The 17,754-nt window shown below is 51.3% G+C and overlaps 1 long non-coding RNA gene across 1 annotated transcript; it reads left to right on the forward strand.

Moving 5' to 3' along the window:
- Window positions 1-1,783: 1,783 nt before the first annotated feature.
- LOC134139696 (uncharacterized) lies at window positions 1,784-16,271 on the forward strand. The gene is made up of 5 exons (XR_009958244.1): window positions 1,784-1,908; window positions 2,782-2,878; window positions 9,156-9,309; window positions 9,537-9,721; window positions 9,859-16,271. It is a non-coding gene; the product is annotated as an uncharacterized LOC134139696 (long non-coding RNA).
- The last annotated feature ends 1,483 nt before the right edge of the window (window positions 16,272-17,754 follow it).

Below are 17,754 nucleotides of genomic sequence, written 5' to 3' on the forward strand. Positions count from 1 at the left end.
GGTGTGTTGAAAGAGAGAAATAAACAGCAAGGATTTGTATTCAGGAGAAACATCATTTCTTCTGACAGTTAACTTTGGTCTGAGTCAGAGCAAAGCACCTGTTTGTTTGTTTGTTTTTTTAAGTTTTTCGTTTAACTGTCCCTTGCCTTCCTTGCAGGATTTCCTCTATGCAGGTCTCTTCTGAAGGCAGAGATCTGGCAGTGACTACAAGGAGGACAAACGTGGTCACTTAGTTTTGGATTTAGTGAAACTTTTGTGAACCCCAAATATTTCAGTTTTCTCAATGAATATACGTTTTTCAAAGAAACCGAGTAGCCATCTACTTATACCTGAGGTGCCAGCACGCATGAAAACACCCATGCGCACAAATAAAGCAACCAAATATAGCATTCATTAGAGAGAGCTATTTTCAGATTCATAAAGGTTTATTAGGAACAGTTGAAAATAAAATAAACAACTATTAAGAACAGCTCAGTGGAGACCTATTAACTCTGCAGGAAACATTTGTCCTTTCTGACAGAATTACAGAATTATACTAGTGCTCAAGCCAGTCTGCTAATACAATCAGTTTGTTTCTAGTGCTCATTTCCTTGATAATTTTAAGGCCAGAGGTTTGTGGCTCAGATTTCATTTTCTAGCCGATTCAAGTGGAAATACTTGGCCCCTGGAGAAAATATGGGCTGCTCACGGGTTTGTGAATGGATAGAAGAGCTTAGGTGGGGAAGGAACTCTGCAGGTCTCCGTCCCCTTTCGGCTCCAAGTGAGGCCACCTTCACAGCCAGGTCAAGTTGCTCAGGGTCTTGTCCAAGCAACTGATTATGATCTCCAAGGATGGAGATGCCACCATCTCCCTGGTCCCTGTCCTAAGCTTGCCCTGCCACCCTATTTCCCCCTGTCCCATTGGCCCCTGCCTTAGCTCATGTCTCTGCCTTGGTCACAGCTGCCCTCTTGAGCATGGGCTGTTCCTTCTCTTTTAGATGAAATGACTGGCTGGGCTCTCTTTCAGTTCTTGCTGAGAAGTCCTTTCTCTTGCCTTGGAGGAGAGGAGCTGTGACTCTATCCTAGTACAAGGTCAATGCAATCAATGTTTGTTGGGAAAAGGAGAAGCAAGCAGTGGCGGAGAGACCACCTTGGAAATCTGGTCAGTAGCATGAAGATCTGACCCCCAAGATGCATTAAGTCTTCCATTTATATCTGGGCATGCTACGTTTTCCCACTTGGACAGCTCTGTATATAGCCAGGTTTGTCTAGCATGTGAATCATCTAGGAATGCTCACTGAAAACTAGGTCACTTAATTGAAATACCTAAATATGGCCTAGGATTCAATCTCTATTTTTACCACATCTGTGTTTAGGACAAGTAGCATTTTTCACTCCCTTGATGGTGAGCAGAAGGCTGGTCGGAGTAGGCACTGCATGATAGCTTTTCTATCACTTACCAGACTTCATGTTGACAGAAAATACATTGCTCAGGTTTTGCATAAGCTCTCCACCACTGCGCTCTGTTTTTTTCAAGGCTTCAGCCTCAGGTTTCATTTTTGACTGTAACAGAAGTCAAATGGTATTTTAAAAATCAGAAAAAAAACCCATCTCAAAACCACATACGGTTTATTATACTCAGGCTGAGCTGCTCAGCTGGACAGAGCATATCCGGTAGCGATGCCGGAGGAAATGGTGACCGAGGATTCTGCGAAATCTGTATTGGGAAAGGAAGTGGGGTGAATGCTGTCACTATTTTTATATGACTTCTTTCTTGCTCACTCTCCAGATATATGGCATCCTCTTGGTGCGGAATAACTTCTCTGTTGTCAGAAGTGGGTCTGCACTGCTCAGGCACCAGGCACCACGAGGCTGAGGGCATCATGTCCCCCAGAGCCCCCATGGAGTGGGGCACAAAGCACTGGTCAGGTGAGTTCTGCTCCCAGGGAGCTTCCACAGAGGAGAGGATACCATTAGGTCAATGTCAGAAACATTTGTGGGCTGGGTGGAACAAGTGTCTAACGACAGGAGAAAGGCCAAGTAAGAGATCTGCTCTTCCTAGCATCAACAGGGATCTTTCAGATGAAGAGGATTAAGAGAAAACACTAATTAAGGAAGCCCCTTGAATGGGTAGAAGGACCAAGGTGTTATAGATCTACAAGACCCAGAAGCAATGTGTGGACACCTGAGATATTTGTGCAAGACTCCGATATCTTGTGCAAGACTGATAATGATCCTTCTTCTTGGAGAACTGAGCCTCTAAAACCTTGGATTGTGACTTCTTTCTTTTCACTCCTACTCTGTGCATATTTATCCCAAATATATTTACTCTATGAATACCGTATGTGTAATTTCTGCCGCTGTGACTACAAGCACCTGAAAACGTGTGTATGCAGATACACAGCAAATCCAACGGTGCTGCAGGTAACAGGAATTTCCACCACAGCAACAGCAGCTTTATTAGTTCCCTGAATCGCATTGGCTGAAGATTAATTACGCAACCCCTGATAACGCGCAGGAGCTCTGTGAGATTGTAAATGATTCATATGCATTTCAGCCTCTGGGGAGAAAAAGTCAACAGGAGACAGGAGGCCTTTGAATCAGAGGGGCATTTTGGGCAAAATGGCACAGCTTTCTTCTTTTCCTGCTTGCATTAGAGCAACGTATGTTGCTCCTAGGTACTTTTCTATAGGACTCCTAGATAGGCCCCGAGATAAAAAGAAGAGGGCTTTTCCAGGTGGTTTTGGTTGATGTCTGATAACACTGCTGTTTTGAGTCAGAAGGAATTTTCTTTATAAGCAGAAAGTCCTGTGTCGGTGTGTGGTGTTCCCAGACCAGCATCCGATGGCCACAGGTTGATGCGAGACCAGCACTCCTCAGTCCATCCGTCCTCTCGCTGGTAAGAGCCAGGAATGAATGGTGAGCAAGAAGTAAAAGCATGGTGCTAGCATGTTGTGTTACTCTCCCAGAGTACTGTCATGGCCTCTAGCTATGTGAGACTGAGGGAACTACTGAAGCAGAGGCAGTGTCTTTGTAATTAAATTAGCCCTCGATGGATTTTTCTGTCATGAATTTGTCTAATTGCTCTTTAAATCTGTGTGAGCTTTCAGCCTGCACAACATCCTGTGGTTCAGTGTGTCACACTTTAACTATCCACTGTGCAAAGATGTCCACTTTTTGGAAATTGTCATCTAGTTTTCTTTCCTGCTCCCAGTCCCTGTAGCATCCTGGCTCATCAACATGTGAGCTGAGCAGTGCAGGTCTAGGTATACTTCTCTCTGCGACTCCCCTCCCGCCTGCTCTCCTTTACGAAATTAGCCACAAGTACACACAAAAGAGGTTCTGCTGGATCCAAGCTTGATTTTATGTGACAGGGAAAGTCAACATATTTTGAAGGCAATTGAGTTTGCCAGCTGGGAGCTGCGCATGACTGTTTTCTGAATCAGCCAAGTGCTGAAAGTGTGCTTAACTGTGGGTCTAAATTTTCCCTTTCGTGGTCCTATGGTCTGGGCCAGCTTTTGCAACAGCTTGCAGATGAGTGTGTCCAGGACAAGTTCACTAGAGTATTTATAGATACAGGAGACAATCCTTGAGCCATGAAGGCAAGCAAATAGCAGTTGAATATTTTAATAAGAACAGTCTCTTCTGAAGGGAGCTCATCTCCTGGATCATGAGTCTGGGCCCATACAGAGGGACTGGTTAGGTCACTGTGCTCACCTTCTCCGTAACAGTAGTAACATTGGTCAGATCCCTCCCATCCATGGTTTGCTTAGAGCGGAATGAAAAGGTACCTGGCAAGTGACCTGAAATCATTGGAAAGGAGAATGATTATCGCTCAATCCTCTTTTATCGCACGCCAAACTGCATGCTTTGCGGATCCTCTCAGCCACAGACAACCCCTGGACAGTAACTTTGACAACCTGGATGGGTAGTAACTTGCTGAGCACAAAGCTGAGATGCTGTGATACCTTGTTCCTGACCAGCTTAGGAGTAAGATCAGGCAAAGGAACAGCTTAACCTTAGAAGGAGGTTTGTCAACAAGCCTAGATGTCCGTCCACTTTGAACAGATGGTTTTCTGCTATAGTTAAAAATATCAGCATGGCTGAAGGTTATTTTCTTTATGGTTGTGATCACAGGTAGTCATGTCCTTTGTTAAATACACTGATGCTCTCCATGTCCCTGGCTTCCTGTCCACTTGGCTTCTCTGTCCTTTCTTTTTCCCATGAATCCCTGCATGGTTTTGCAGAAAATTTCTTTAAATTTCCAACACATTTTGCACAATTCAGGAGGATTTAACATGACATCGAAGGTAATTCATCCATCAAAGAAGCATCTGGGGCTTTCTTGTAACACCTGCCAGGCCCAGGTCCTGTCATTTGTACTTTATTTCTCTTTGTGGTAGGTTTGGAGGAAAGAATGGGCCTTTACTGCTGCATGCTTCTACAGGAACAGCCAAGATTAATGTCTTGACATGGCAAGAAACCTCTGTGATCTTTTCTGCCTGGCTGTATGAAGTGTGTAGCAGCTGCTCTGTGTTTTCTCCACATCCAGCAGGGATGATCTGATCTTCCTGTTACATCCAATGCTCCCATGCACTTCCATGATCCAATGCACTTCAATCCTGGATCCTGATCACATACAAGCTGCTTTAACTGAAGCATGATACTACCTAATCGTTATATACTGAGGGCCAGCCTTCTGCTAAGACACTTTATCATCAGAAACCGCTGTTCCCACCTAGGGCTCAATCCCCCTTACATTGACTTGAGGACATTTTTCAAAGGTCAAGCTCCAGTAGCTCCACAGATGCTTAGTAAATCTAGACCTGATCTTACTAAGGGCTCAGGTGAGATGGGTAATACCTAGCATCTGATGTCTCAAAGCAGGACAGCTGAGCTCCTGTCGTGGCTGATACATAGAGGTAGACATCTCCATCAGATGGGATGGTGATGATTCATCTGCACTGCGTTAGGAATGATGAATCACTGTCTGGCAGTGGCTAGGTCTCTCCTTTGCCTATGACACGCATGATGGCTATGGCAGCCTATGACATCCCCCTTTCCGCAGATGATCTTGCTAGAGTCCTGGGAAATAGGCTGAACGGCCTGTGCTTTGCTGCCCTGGAATACAGCAGCAGCCTGCAGGTCCTGGTCATGACTTATTTCTAGTTACTACTTCAAGAAAATCCCTGCCCATATCAGGTTTTCCAGCCACAAGGAGAGCAGATTCTAGGGTCTGGAGCAGAGGCAAGATAAAATCAAGGAGGAATTAACCCCTGGGCCAACTGCTTATAAGATGGAGTGGACTCTCCTCCTTACAGAGTCTTTACCAGAGACTGATCATCCCTGGGAATAACTAGCTGTCTCCCCACCACACGTCAAGGACTTCTCTGCCTCACTGGTGGAACAGAAAGGGTCCTGGGTGCTCTGAGCAGAATGTATGCTTCCCAAAATACTAGTTACTTGACAGTGATGGGTACTGTGTAGCAACAGCTGACATGTAACATCAAAGCTGAGCCATTGCTTGGCTGGGAAACAAGGAGCTAAGCTCCTGCCTAGTTGTGGTGCTGCTTTCAATTTTATTTTCTTTAAAGAAGAGAGCAATACCTCTCCAGTGTCTTTTTTTTTCCTGCTGAATTAATTATATGCATGTGTGTAAGAAGAGCACCCGGCCCAAGCTGAATAGGTGCCTGGATGCAAGGAGCATTGACAGGAACTCCACCTCTTCATTTGTTCACCTTCAAGGCAATGCTGTGGCAGGGACCTGCTCTGCCTGTGTATGGCCTTACTCTGAAGCAGCTCCTTTTTTTTAATTCTTCATCTCTACTTTTTCTTTTCTTCTATTTTTCTTCTTAGCTTCACAGCTCTTTCATGAAGGGCCATGCGTCATTGTGTGGCTCCATGTTGCATGAAGAACTGTCAAATGCAATCCTGGTTAACTCAATTATCTTATTGCAGGGTTCTTTTATGGTCCTCGTATCATCTAACTTACATAGGAGCAGTCCCATCGCCTTGACGAAATAATATTCTAGCAACCAGCATAGCAAGGGCATCTTATTGTTCCCCTTCAATTATTTTCCCTTGGGCAGGGACAGAGGTGGCAGCAAAGATGTCTCAGAGCTTGGTTTCCCTGGTGCACGCATTTCTGTGTACATCTTACCTGGTCATACGAGAGCTTCATCTTCTGTGTACAGAAGATGAACATGTCAACATTGCGCTGACATGCTCAAGAAGTGTGTAAAGGCATATATGCAGCCAACAGCTCTGGTGACTTGGACAACCTATGCTGTGAGGTCTCAGAGTGACTGAGGTTTGGACTGAGGCCCAGGCTTGTGACAGAAAAGAAAACAACCTGAATACTGTGGCAATCAGAAAAAAAAAAAAAAAAAAAAAAAAAAGCCTATTTCCTATATTAACTGACCTCCGAACATCATACAAAGGAAACTAAACACCACATCCAAGGACAGGTGATGGGTTTCTATTAACTCTTGACTGTTATGCAGAGCAGAGATCTGCAGCATCCAGTCCATATCCCCTCCAACTTTCTCTCTGTTTGCTTTCATTTCTGTACTCCATTGCCCTGGGACGGATTTTCTGGATGGATAATTTAACCAGCGATGTTTTTCTGAGTGCAAAAGCACACTTGTGTCCTTGAGTCAGAATAGCAACGTTTCAGCAATGAGGTAAGAAAGGACAGGATGGCCGTGTCTGATTTCAAAATGAGGGTTACTTCTACAGGGAAGTGATGACATAGGACACTTCATCCTTTGAAGGGTGCAGCACGCAAGGATGGGGCATCGTGCAGCAGCACAAGCACAAGCACAAGCACTGCTTCGATCCTCTCAACTCTCCTCTCTTCCCAGAACCTTTAAATTGGTTGCACATGTCAATTAAATAAGCCTCGCACACCCTGTGAGGCAGCTGAGTGTTATTTTACTTATTTTAATATGGATGGGGAAACAGATGTGTAGAAAGGCCTAAGACACGTAGCCAGAGCCAGAACATAGTTCGTCTCTCTTCACTATGTCCCCTAGACCACATCCCTTATCTGTTGCTCCTCTGAGTGAGACCGGCTCTCCCCAGCCCCTTCCTATTGCAAAAATGTCTGTCTCCAGACAGCGCTTTGGGGCCTTCCAGTGCAGCCTTGTCTGCGCTAAGGAAGAGCCCGCGTGGTCTGAGGCCGGGTGACGCGCACACGTGGTCTCCTTTTCCCTGGTAGACGGAGCACTCTGGACAAGCAGTCCACCTCCGGGTCTGCGTGTGACCGCACGTGGGCCCAGCCAGCGCCAGAAACATTAGTAGGGGTAGAATAATTGCTTATACTGATTAAATCTCAGCCTAGTGGGGGTCGTATATTAACAATAAACTGTAAATGCCAGCTGGGCTGAGTTCTAGCTTGATCAACGTGACATGATTTTATTAACCCATTGCCCTTGCTATCTAATTAATTAATAGGCCCCCAAAAAATGAGTCTGGGAGCTCACGGCATCGTTATCCACGGCTGAAGCAGAGGCAATACTGCATTCAAGGCAAAGGCGAACCTCGTTGTGGCATGCAAGGGATAAGTTGGGATCTGCAGGCAAAACCTGTTTGATTTATTGGAGCGGTAGGAAGCAGCGTGAGCCAGAGAGGAATAGCGCATGAGGTAACCCCAGAAGCTCTCCGCCCCAAAGGCTTTTTGGAGAAAGAGGCTGGCGCTCAAAATAGCTAATGCAAATGAATTTCAATACCAGCAGCCTGTCCCTGGAAAAGGGGAATATTAGGCTGTCTCTTCTCCCTTTGCTTTCTAGTCCTGATCTCCTGGGGCAGCTGAGATGGGCTCATTCAGTGGTCACTGCCCAGGCCAGAGCTCTTTTATGTAAGACAGCCATGGGAGAGTCTGCTCGGAGAGCCGGGCAGAGCCTCAGGGAGCAAGGGCAAGGCGGAGGGTCCTCTCGCTCGCAAGCTGGGCTCTTCCCTGCCGAGGCTGCGATTCCTGCGGGTGGCCCCGCTCTCTTGCGTTTCACCCTTAATCCACGTGCCTGTGGGAGGCTGTCAAGGCGGTGGCCTAGGCAGGTCTCCTGGCCTTACCAGCTCACACCTACCACAGGGCAGAGCCGCCAGCGGCAGCTACAGCACCCCTGCCAAACGTGAGCGGGTCCTGCCCTGGGCACATGGAGGCGCCTCCAACACTGCATGGGTGCAGTCGATGGGTGGGAGCAGGGCCCGGGACCTTGGGGCTGGGGACAACCATGGGGGAGCAGGCATGGGGGAAGATGGGAGCAGGGGGCTGACAGCTTCCTCGACTGGTGGTCTGGCTCAGCATGCACCTCTGCCAGCCCAAAGGCCTCCTGCCTGCGCGAGTTCAACTTGCCTCCTTGGGCAACGCTTCCTCTCTTAATTTTTATTTTGCTGAAAGGAAGCAGGTAGCGCTTTGGCAGGTCGCAAGAGAGCCCAGCATCTCGCCGAGCCTTCAGCAGCCTGCTTCCGGCCACGGTTAGATCAGGTTTCTATATTTGTCGCTCTGTTTCCTGCGAGCGCCTTTCTGATAAGCTCTGCGGTTACCGTCCCGTGTCTCCCCGACAACCCCCCTTGCCTCGGCCGTGCCACGGAAGGGCTGTGCACTTACGGACGGTGCCAGACGGACGGAGGAGGTCCGCGGGAGCCAGCGACTTCTGACGTCGGCCAGGCTTTGCTCCGTCCCTCCTGGCTTCCCCCTTGGCCTCGGCTCTGGGAGAGCACCCCACTCCCACTGCAACCGAGGACGGGCCGAGCCGAAGGTCTCAGCCCAAACCGCTCGTTCGCAAAAGGGGAGGCAGATAAGTGCAGGAGGCAGGGGAAGAAGGCAGAGAGAAGAGTTATGGCCACGTTTTTCAGAGGAACCTGGTGCTCCTCTGGCAGCTCCGCACATCACTGAATGCCACCGATCTCCTTGCACCGCAGTTCTGGCAGTGATATTTAACTGTGGAGCTAAAAGCCATTTTCAAAGGCAGGTGTAGGGGCTTGATGTGATTCCCAAATCGAATATCAGGGGAAAGCATACTAATCACTCAATTGACGTTCAGGACAGATTTCTGTTCCTCGTCTGTGAAAAGTCATAGTCTTCCTTTGCTACCTATTGCATTTCCATGGGATTCTTTGACTTCTCCCTTTTTTTTCAGTCAAAACCTGAATTTCTATCTTATTTTTTTTTTCAGTTATGCTGGCGTTAACCCAGGCCAGCCTCATCAACAGCACTGCTCTTGGCCGAGCCGAGCAGCACCCAAGCCTGACTCTGGACACATCCGCGCTCTGCTGGCAATACTTATTTGAAATCCCAAATCACTTTTCTGCTTGCAAGTCTCTTGGGAAGTAAGTAAGTACACCCCGGAGTCGTTTCCTCGGTGAGGGTTCCCGGTGAGAAAAGCCATGTCAGAAGTTGTCATTCCCATTAAAAAAAAAAAAAAAAAAAAAAAAAAAAACTTCATTAAACAGCTGCTCGTTTGCCATGGGAGGTCAGGGAAAAGTTGAATAAACAACCCCCAATTTCCAAACAAATGCAATATCTCCTTTTTTTTTTTTTTTTTTCCCTTCCCCAGGGCAGAGGGAACAGCCGTCATGCCGCCCCGAGTCCTGGCACCACTCACGACCTAGCGCATGCCAAATATTGCAAGCATCTGCGGCGGAGCGCGCCCGGGCCGCGGGAGCCACCTCTTCGGCCGGGAGCCCGGGTGCGGCTGGCTCCGCCGCGGCCCCGAGAGTCGAGCCCGATCCGTCCTCACCGGTAAACAGGGGCAGGGGCTGGGCGAGTCGCCCGGACGCCTTCATTAGGGCCACACGTGCCGAAGACGTAAACAGCGCCTGGCGCCCTTGTCGGTCGGGGCTTTTCCAGGGAAGCTAAAAATCTCCCCTTGCTTCCAGGTTGTTTCAGGCGGGAGCAACCCAAAGCGCTGCCCCGGCTGCGGTGGCCGCCTGTCCGAGCATCCTGGAAATGAAAGCAGCGCTGTTGGCCCCAGCAAGCCACAAGAGGGTCAAGCAGAAACGCGGGAGAGCGGTGACTCATCTTTGGGTTGACTGGGCAATTTGGTTTGAGGGAGGGGGAGAGTGAAAGGAAAAAGGAAAGCGGCCCTCCGTAGGAAACGGCGTGCGTTTCTGAGCTGTCCTTTCCTCTGCCCCGACTCCTGACATCTCTTGAACCAACAAAATGGGAATTTTGGACACTTAGCCTGAAGAGCCCTGGCTTTCGTGTGGAGCGTCTCGGGGTCCAAATAGCCTGGGGAGGCTGCACATCTCGGTTTGAACCGTAGGGTCTGCAGAGCACGGGGGGGCGCGGAGGAGAGCTGCCCGCTCCAGCACCCCGACGTCTGTGTCGGCGCGCCGATGGCAGGGACGCAGCCAGCAGGCAGCAAGGAGCCAGGGCCCGTCCATGCCGCTGCGGTGGTGAGAGCAGGATGAGGAGGGTGTTTTGGGAGCCAGGGCTGACTCTCGGCTGTGTGCCTGCGGGTCAAAAGCCTGGTCTGACATCCTCTCCGAGCAGCCACTGCGGCAAAGCGTGGGCCTCTCCTCCGCTCCCTCCCCCCGACCCCAGGAGCCCCTTCGCTGCGGGACGCCCTGCAGAAAAGGGGACGTGGCCACCACCCGCTCCTTCCTCTCTGAGGAGGTGAGAAACGGCCCACGTGCGAGACAAGTGTCTCCCGCGTCGGAGGAAAGGAAACGGGCTCATATAAAAGCCGCCGACGCTGGCCGAGCGTGCCTCTGCTCACTGCGGAGGTGCGCACGCGTGCCCCCAAGATGCCCTTAACATTGGCTTGCTGAGGCTGTGGCAAAAAAAAGAAAAAAAAGAAAAAAAAAAAAGACCTGTAAAATTGAAACAACCGGTCTGGCCCGGTCCCTTTCCCCAGAAGGACCTGACTGTCAAGAGCACGTGCCCATCAACGCTTGCCATATGTCCTGGCTGCATCTGCCTGGGGAGAAGGGGCGGGAGAGAGGGATGCTCTGCCCTGCTGGCTTTGACTTTCCCAGATTCCTCGCAGTCTCTAGGGCTTAGGCATGGTGTGTTCTCTTTTTCTTTTCTTTCTTTCTTTTCTTTTTCTTTTTTTTTTTTTTTTGATATTTGGAAATGGGTTATTCCCACCCCGCCTCCTTGGCCCCTTCCTGATGGACAGCACAGGACAGGACGGGACAGGACACCTCCGCAACGCCGAGCAGCCTTCTGCTCGGAGGAGGCGGAAGCATCTCACCGAAGCCAAGATGAGCTGCCGGCTTTGAAAAGCAGGTGGTGCGACACAGGGCCCTGAGGACGGCAATTAGCACAACGGACTTGGCGAGGCCTGAGAAGCTCTGCTTTGCCCCCGAGACCGCGGCGGTTTTTCCACGCGTGCATGGAGAGGCCAGCTCCCGCGTAAAGACCCCCCCAGCCTCCCCCCTGCCTAACTCCTCTCCAAATATAGAGAGGGGAAGGCACGCAGGTTTTCCCTCAGCCCAGGAAAAACGCCGCTGCGGCCCTCGAAATTTTTTGGCAAAGCCGCCATCGTGGCCGTGGTCACAGAAACTTTCCCCAGGGACGAAGCAACCTTTTGCGGTGCCGAACAGCTATGACAGACGGCACTGAAAACCCCTTTCGTTGGAAATTTCCCTGTCTTCTTCTGCCTCGCAGCGCGCGCGTGCGCGTGCTTAACCCCCACAGGAGTTTTGGGTAGAAGTGAAACCTATGCGAGGTGCCCTGGGGGCCGCGCTGGCGCCTCCGGCTTCGGCCTCTGCGGGGGATCGCGGGGGCTAATCCCGATGAAGGCGGGTTCGGGGGAGGGATCATCTCAATGTTTCCCTTTTTCCAGCAGGACCTCATGACGGAAAGCTGTTGGCCATGGCTTTAAGGTCACGTTTTACGTTGTCGTCCCCTGGGCTGGAGGCCCAGCCTCGCTCACCTTTCCCAGGGGGCCCCCACCGGAGGGCCTGACGCTTCCTCATTTTCTTTTTCGGTTCCTCTTCCCTGCACTCAGTCGCCGTCGCTTTGGAGAGCCTCGTCACCCGCGACCGTCCTTCCCCCCTTCACATTTCCCTATGCCAGAGTTTCCTTGCGCCAGCGCCGTTACTCACCCAGCTCCTCCTCCACCTCTGAGTAATGGCTACACCAAGGATGCGGAGCCAATGGTTATGCCAAGGATGGTCGCACCTAGGATGCTAGAGAGGAAAGGATCCGCATTTTTTGAACGATAGCAATAATAATAATAAAACGACCCAGTCTTGATAGCAAAGAGCAGTCTATGAACGCCGAGTAGGAACCTGCCTACGCAGCCTCCATGGGATCGAGCTGACAGGCTGCAAGAAAGGGCAACATTTGCCTGAGTCAGTCGAAGAGAATTACACCTTGCACTCATCAGACCCATGCATTCAACTCGAGACAACACCAGTCATTCCCCAAATAAAGCAGCAAGTAAGACACCTTTTCATCCACCCCCAGAGCACGAGGGCAACGAGAGCCACAGGTTTCGAAACCACCGTCTCTTCTCCAGACAGAAATAGGGAGGAGGGGTGAAGCGCAGATGTGGCAGGTCCAAAACAAACCCGAGGAAGTGGCTCCTTGCGTAATGAAGCGGTGCAACTCCCTGTGGCAGGATGCTGCGGATGCTGAACGTTCGCATGAGCTCAAAAAGCAGTTGGGCCTTTTCATGGAGGGGGAAAATAAATTACAGACTGTCATGGACAAAGATCCCAGCGCTCGCTTGGGAAGTCTCTCAGGCACGAATCGCCTGAAATTAGAGCCTGGGACATGCTGGCACTCGCTTGCCTTAGTTCACTCTGTTTTCAAGGCATTCGCTGCTAGCTGCACTTGGGGCTAGGACATCGGTCTAGGTGGACTTTTTTTGCATCTCTGTGTTATGGCTGAAGTATGAATATCAGTGGTCCCAGTGTTGTTGGATTGGCTGGGATAGCTACTAAATGCATCTATTTCAGGGACTGTTTTACTTTTCCTGTGATGGCTGCTGAGCAGATGCCACCATTGTTGGTGCTTGACACATTTCCTGGGTTTAACTCTGCCGGTCTGCGGCTGACCACTCCGAGAAAGTCAGTGAGTTAGTGCTATGGTCTTGCTCGTCTGCACATCTTAGTCTGCTGAGGGTTTTCTTTTGCTTTTAATGAGAACATTCAGCAAAACAGGCTGCAGAGCAATAGCAAGCTCCAAAGGAGAGACTTTCAAGGGCAAGAGCTCTCAGCAGCATGGCTGTGGCATGTGTCTATCCACATGCTGAAGAAGTTGATTTCTCCCCTCTACCTCCATGGAGCCACCAGAGCTTTACCATGACAGTGAAGGTAGCAGGATAAGGCCTTTCCTGGATCAGGTCCTTCTACTGTAAGACATCACTCTGGCACAGGAAATCACCGAGCTGCAAAGAGTAGGAGGCTGCAAGAGTTGTTGAGCCTCATTTTAGGTCTCTCTGAAGGCACAGACTGTTGACAGCGAAGGTCTCTGGCCTGCCCCCTCCCCTTCAACCTCCCGAAGCAAGGCCAGCTTCAAAGCCTGGTGGCGACACTCAGGGACATGTCTTTGAAGCCCTCCGTGCATGTGGCCATCTGACGCATTTTGGGTGTGAGTCAATGCCTGATGCACCGAAACAGGAGGTGATTCAGCCACAGAGCTCTGTTGGGGTTGTCTAGCAAAACAGCATGGCAGCTGGGGCTACATCTGACCCCTTGGGCCATCCCCGCTTGTTCCTACACCTGCTTCATCTCCAGCAGGGCACAGCAGCCCACAACCGTCGGACCCCTTTGGATTTGTATGGTTGGGCTACAGCGGGTCCATGGCTGTGGCGCCGGGGCCGTGAGACAGGAGCGCAGCCTGGGAGAAGCAGCGATTTGCAAGCGTTTGCCACATTGGGACCATGTTCCTGGCAGAGCCAAGCTCGAGAAGCACCGAAGAAGGAAAAAGCCTTGCTTTAAACCTGAACTTGATTTGTCTGGTCGTAATTATGGCAACTGCTTCTCTATGCCTAAAGGAGGCTGTGGCTCTGGCTGTGAATCTTCCTTTGATGTGTAGATACAGGTGCCGTTATCTGGGGACCATCTCAGGTGGGGAGCAGGCCATGCACAGCCAACCGATGCGGCAACCATGCACAACACAAGCAAACATGGCTATTTTAGCCTAAATTTTGGCTGAAACCACTCAGCAGCATGCTGCTGATCAGGACCAGTGTTAGGGAGGGCTGTATGGAAACAGGCCAAGCTCATGCCTTATGGAGCCCAAATAACCCTTACGGAGTGCAAGGGAGCTCAGCGCAGCCAACAGCCGCCCCAGTCGCACCTGCGGCGCTCGTGCGAGAAAAGCTGCCGGACACAAAAGCCACCCGTCCCTCTGGAAGGGGGTCCTGGCTACTGTGGACACAGAACAGCATGACTCTTCACTGCCGCTTTAAAGCTCAGACAGGGACCACTGTTATATTCATAGAAATCAGTGGGAGATTTGTCATTCATAGTCTGATCGCATGAGTCTAACGCTATGTATAGATAGGTTAGAGTCACGCTTATATAACACTGCCTTATTTATGATCCTAAGCCTAAGGGAGAGACATCTCACCCCCAGCCCTTTCTTCCTGGCAGAAAGTGTCATTCAAAGCCCAGCTTCAATCCTATCTCAGAAGCCGGGTGCTTAACTCAGCGTTGGGGAAATCCAAGGGAGGCATTTCCCTCTCGCCTCACGAGAAGGCGGCAGCCGCTGGGATCCGCGCGCCTGCGGCTAGACACAGTGCTGGAGCCGGAGAGCCTCCAGGAGCGACCTCTGCCTTCACCCCCCTCCCCCAACGTGGGCGAGAGGCAAAATGCCCCGGGTCGTCCTGGACAGAGAGCACTCGCATCCCTTACCAGGTTTCGGCTGAACGCTTTCCAAGGCTGGCCGCTTCCGCCGAGCGCGTCTCAAACAAGCTGAGAGGAGGGGATCTGCTTGCTTCCAGGGATTCGCTTCTCTGGCTCTGCAGCATCCCCCAAACCTGTGGCTACGAATATTAGTTTAATCTCCATGGCAAACATTTGAAAAATTCGAGATTAAGGGTCCCCGGGCTTGACTTGGGCACCTCACTCATCCATCTGCTTTATAATCCGTGGTTGTGACTGCATGATCACAGAGCATGGGTGCCCCGATGGCCCAAGCAGGGAAAGCTTGAAGCTCATGAAGACAGGAGCACAGCAGGAGGTTGGCAAGGGAAACCAAGGGGGTCTGAAAGCTGGGAAGGCGCCGCGGTTGTGTTGGAAGATGACACAACGTCAAGGGCAGCCCATGCCTATTCTTGTGTCAGGAAGGCCCTTACTGGTGCCAAGATTGCAGAAAAGTTTGGTGAGAACCCTGAATCGAGCAATGCATCTCTCAAACCAAGGCCTTCAGGCTGAACCGCATGCTGGAAGATGCTCCAGATGGGAGCCCAGGGGACAGCTGGACTGGCTTCGCATCTGCCAGGCTTCGTATCAGGGACAGATTTTTGGACACTGGCAATACAGAGGGGCAAATGGGCTACACCACAGCTTTGCCATAGGACCAGCAGGCTCCTAAGTGAGTCCTTCAGAGCTGGGCTCATGTCTCAGATCAGCCAGCCCATCTATCAGCCGCTCCGTGGAAATGCCCGAGGCAGCTCGCCTCCGAACGCTGCGGTTTTTGTCTCCCCCCTCAAACCCAACCACAACAAAAAGAAAAAGCACGGGGATTTTAGGGATAGAGATGTTCTGTTCCCACTGGCAGCACTTGGGCCTGACACGGAACCCCCCCCCCACCAGCACCAGTCATAACTAACTGCCGGAGCTAATCAGCTGGCGGAAGTCATATCCTCCTAAAATCCTGCTCTTGGATTAAGCCACGTGTCACTCACGCGATAGAGCCGGAGCCCCGTCGACCTTTAGAGGAAGGGATGAGCCAGTGGCAAAAAGGTAAGAAAGGGAGAGGAAGCCAAACCTGAGGTGGAAACGGGCACAGGCCACTTTTTGCGCCCAGCGAACCTGAGTGCCGCCTGCCCCCGGCATGTTTGCACAGGCGCCAAGCGACAGCAGCTCTTCTGGTGCGTGGAACGCCCCGCTGCAGCGCCGAAGAATCCGCTTTCCCCTTCGCTTTCGGGATTAAAGCCTCCTTTTTCCTTCTCCTAATCTGCACCAGGCCAGTGGCACGGTGCTTAGTCCCCCAGGGCTTTCCCCGAGGAAAGCTCAGCCTGGGTGAAACCCCCTTCGCTGGCTCCGTGGCCCCCACTGAAAAGCCCTGGGAGATCCTTGGCTGAAAACCAGCGGGGGACAGGCTGCTCCGCTGACAGCCCTGCGAGAGCAGCAGCTCACACGGCGGGGAGGGAGGGCACTGATTTGGGGACGGGCTTGCTGAAATCGGCCCTGGGTTCAGAATAAAAGCATGCCTGGGGGCGAGCTGAAGGTGGTCGGGCTGAGCAGGAGCACGCGGAGCCGCCACAGGAGCGAGGCAGCTGGGGCCTCGTCGCTGCCCGTGTCCGGGTACCTCCCTTTGCACCGGGGTTGTCCCAGGTGAGGTGCTGTCCTGACACTCAGGCTGCTCGCTGGCTTTTGCAGCTGGCAGAGAGGAAAGCACTGGAAATGCACATTTTCCCCTCCTCCAACCTTACATAATTTTTCTGTTTAGCCTCCCCAGACAGGTTCATTACAATTCCCCTCCATTAATATGCAAATATGCCCTAAAGAAAAAGTGAGTGTGAATCCATTAACACAAATCTATGAACCCTTCCACTGCCGCGTTGCCCTTCGCTGAGGGGAGGCCGCTTTCCCCAGCCCACAAAGCTGCACGAAATCCGGCATCTCTCGATGCTGCAGAGGCAGCACCCCAGGGTGCTACCTAAGGATGGAAGGGAGAAACGACCCTGCAGCGCTGGGCTCCCCACTGAAGCCGGGTTTTGCGGCTGAGCGCAGCCGCGCGAGCGGTGAGACCTGAATCCTGCCGCCTTCACGGTGCCGCAGGCTCCCTGCGCGCCCCAGGACAAACCGCTCAGCCCCCCCTCAGCTAAGAGCCGGAAGACGCCGCAGCCTCGGCATAGCCAAACAAATGGGTATCTATCAGCTGGCAAATTTACAGCCCGGCTCTAATTTGGTTTTCGCTGCCACAGCGAGCTGAGGTGTAAATTCCTTTTCCTTAATTCAAGGTACATATTGACATTTAATCATCCAAATATGCACCTCTTCTGACAATTCATTTCCCTCCAGCCTCCTTCCACGATTGCCTCTTCTGGCTGGGGCCCTATAAAAGATGAGTCTTTGAATCTGCAGTGAAGGAAATGAATGTCTCGTGCTCTCTCTCTCTTTTTTTCTTCTGTTTTCCAGCAGGATATATTTCAGTTCGCGCTGTACGGATGCCCTTTGCTGGGAATATTAGCTTTTACACCCTTCTGAGTTTGTAAAGTTAGGAAATGAGGTTGTATGGCCCTCTCCCATGCCTGCCCCTTTCCTTAGTCTTTTCCTCACCCCTCCTTCCTCAGGTAATTCTATTGCTGCTTTTGCCCTGTGGCTTCTGCCTTGCAAGCGTTTCTGGTGGCTCCCAGCTGACCCATCTTAACACCTCTGCAGATAAAGTTAAATAGATTTCCCTCTGAGCCACCCTTAGCAAAGGAGAACTGTGCTCTCCTGCAGCAGCGGATCCTGGCTATAGCTGCTGTTGGCTCCTGCATTTTGCTCTCGCGTTTGGGTGCAATTTCTGCACTTCCAGCTTCGCCCACCCCCACTGTGCTCTTGGCTTCCCAACATGACCCGCTGGGAGCACAGCCGTGGCGGCGACACACCAGAGCATCTGCAGCAGCCTGGCTGGGTGCGTTTTTTTATTTTCCAGCAAAA

The sequence above is a fragment of the Rhea pennata genome, chromosome 4, assembly GCF_028389875.1.
Source record: "Rhea pennata isolate bPtePen1 chromosome 4, bPtePen1.pri, whole genome shotgun sequence".
NCBI lineage: Eukaryota > Metazoa > Chordata > Aves > Rheiformes > Rheidae > Rhea > Rhea pennata.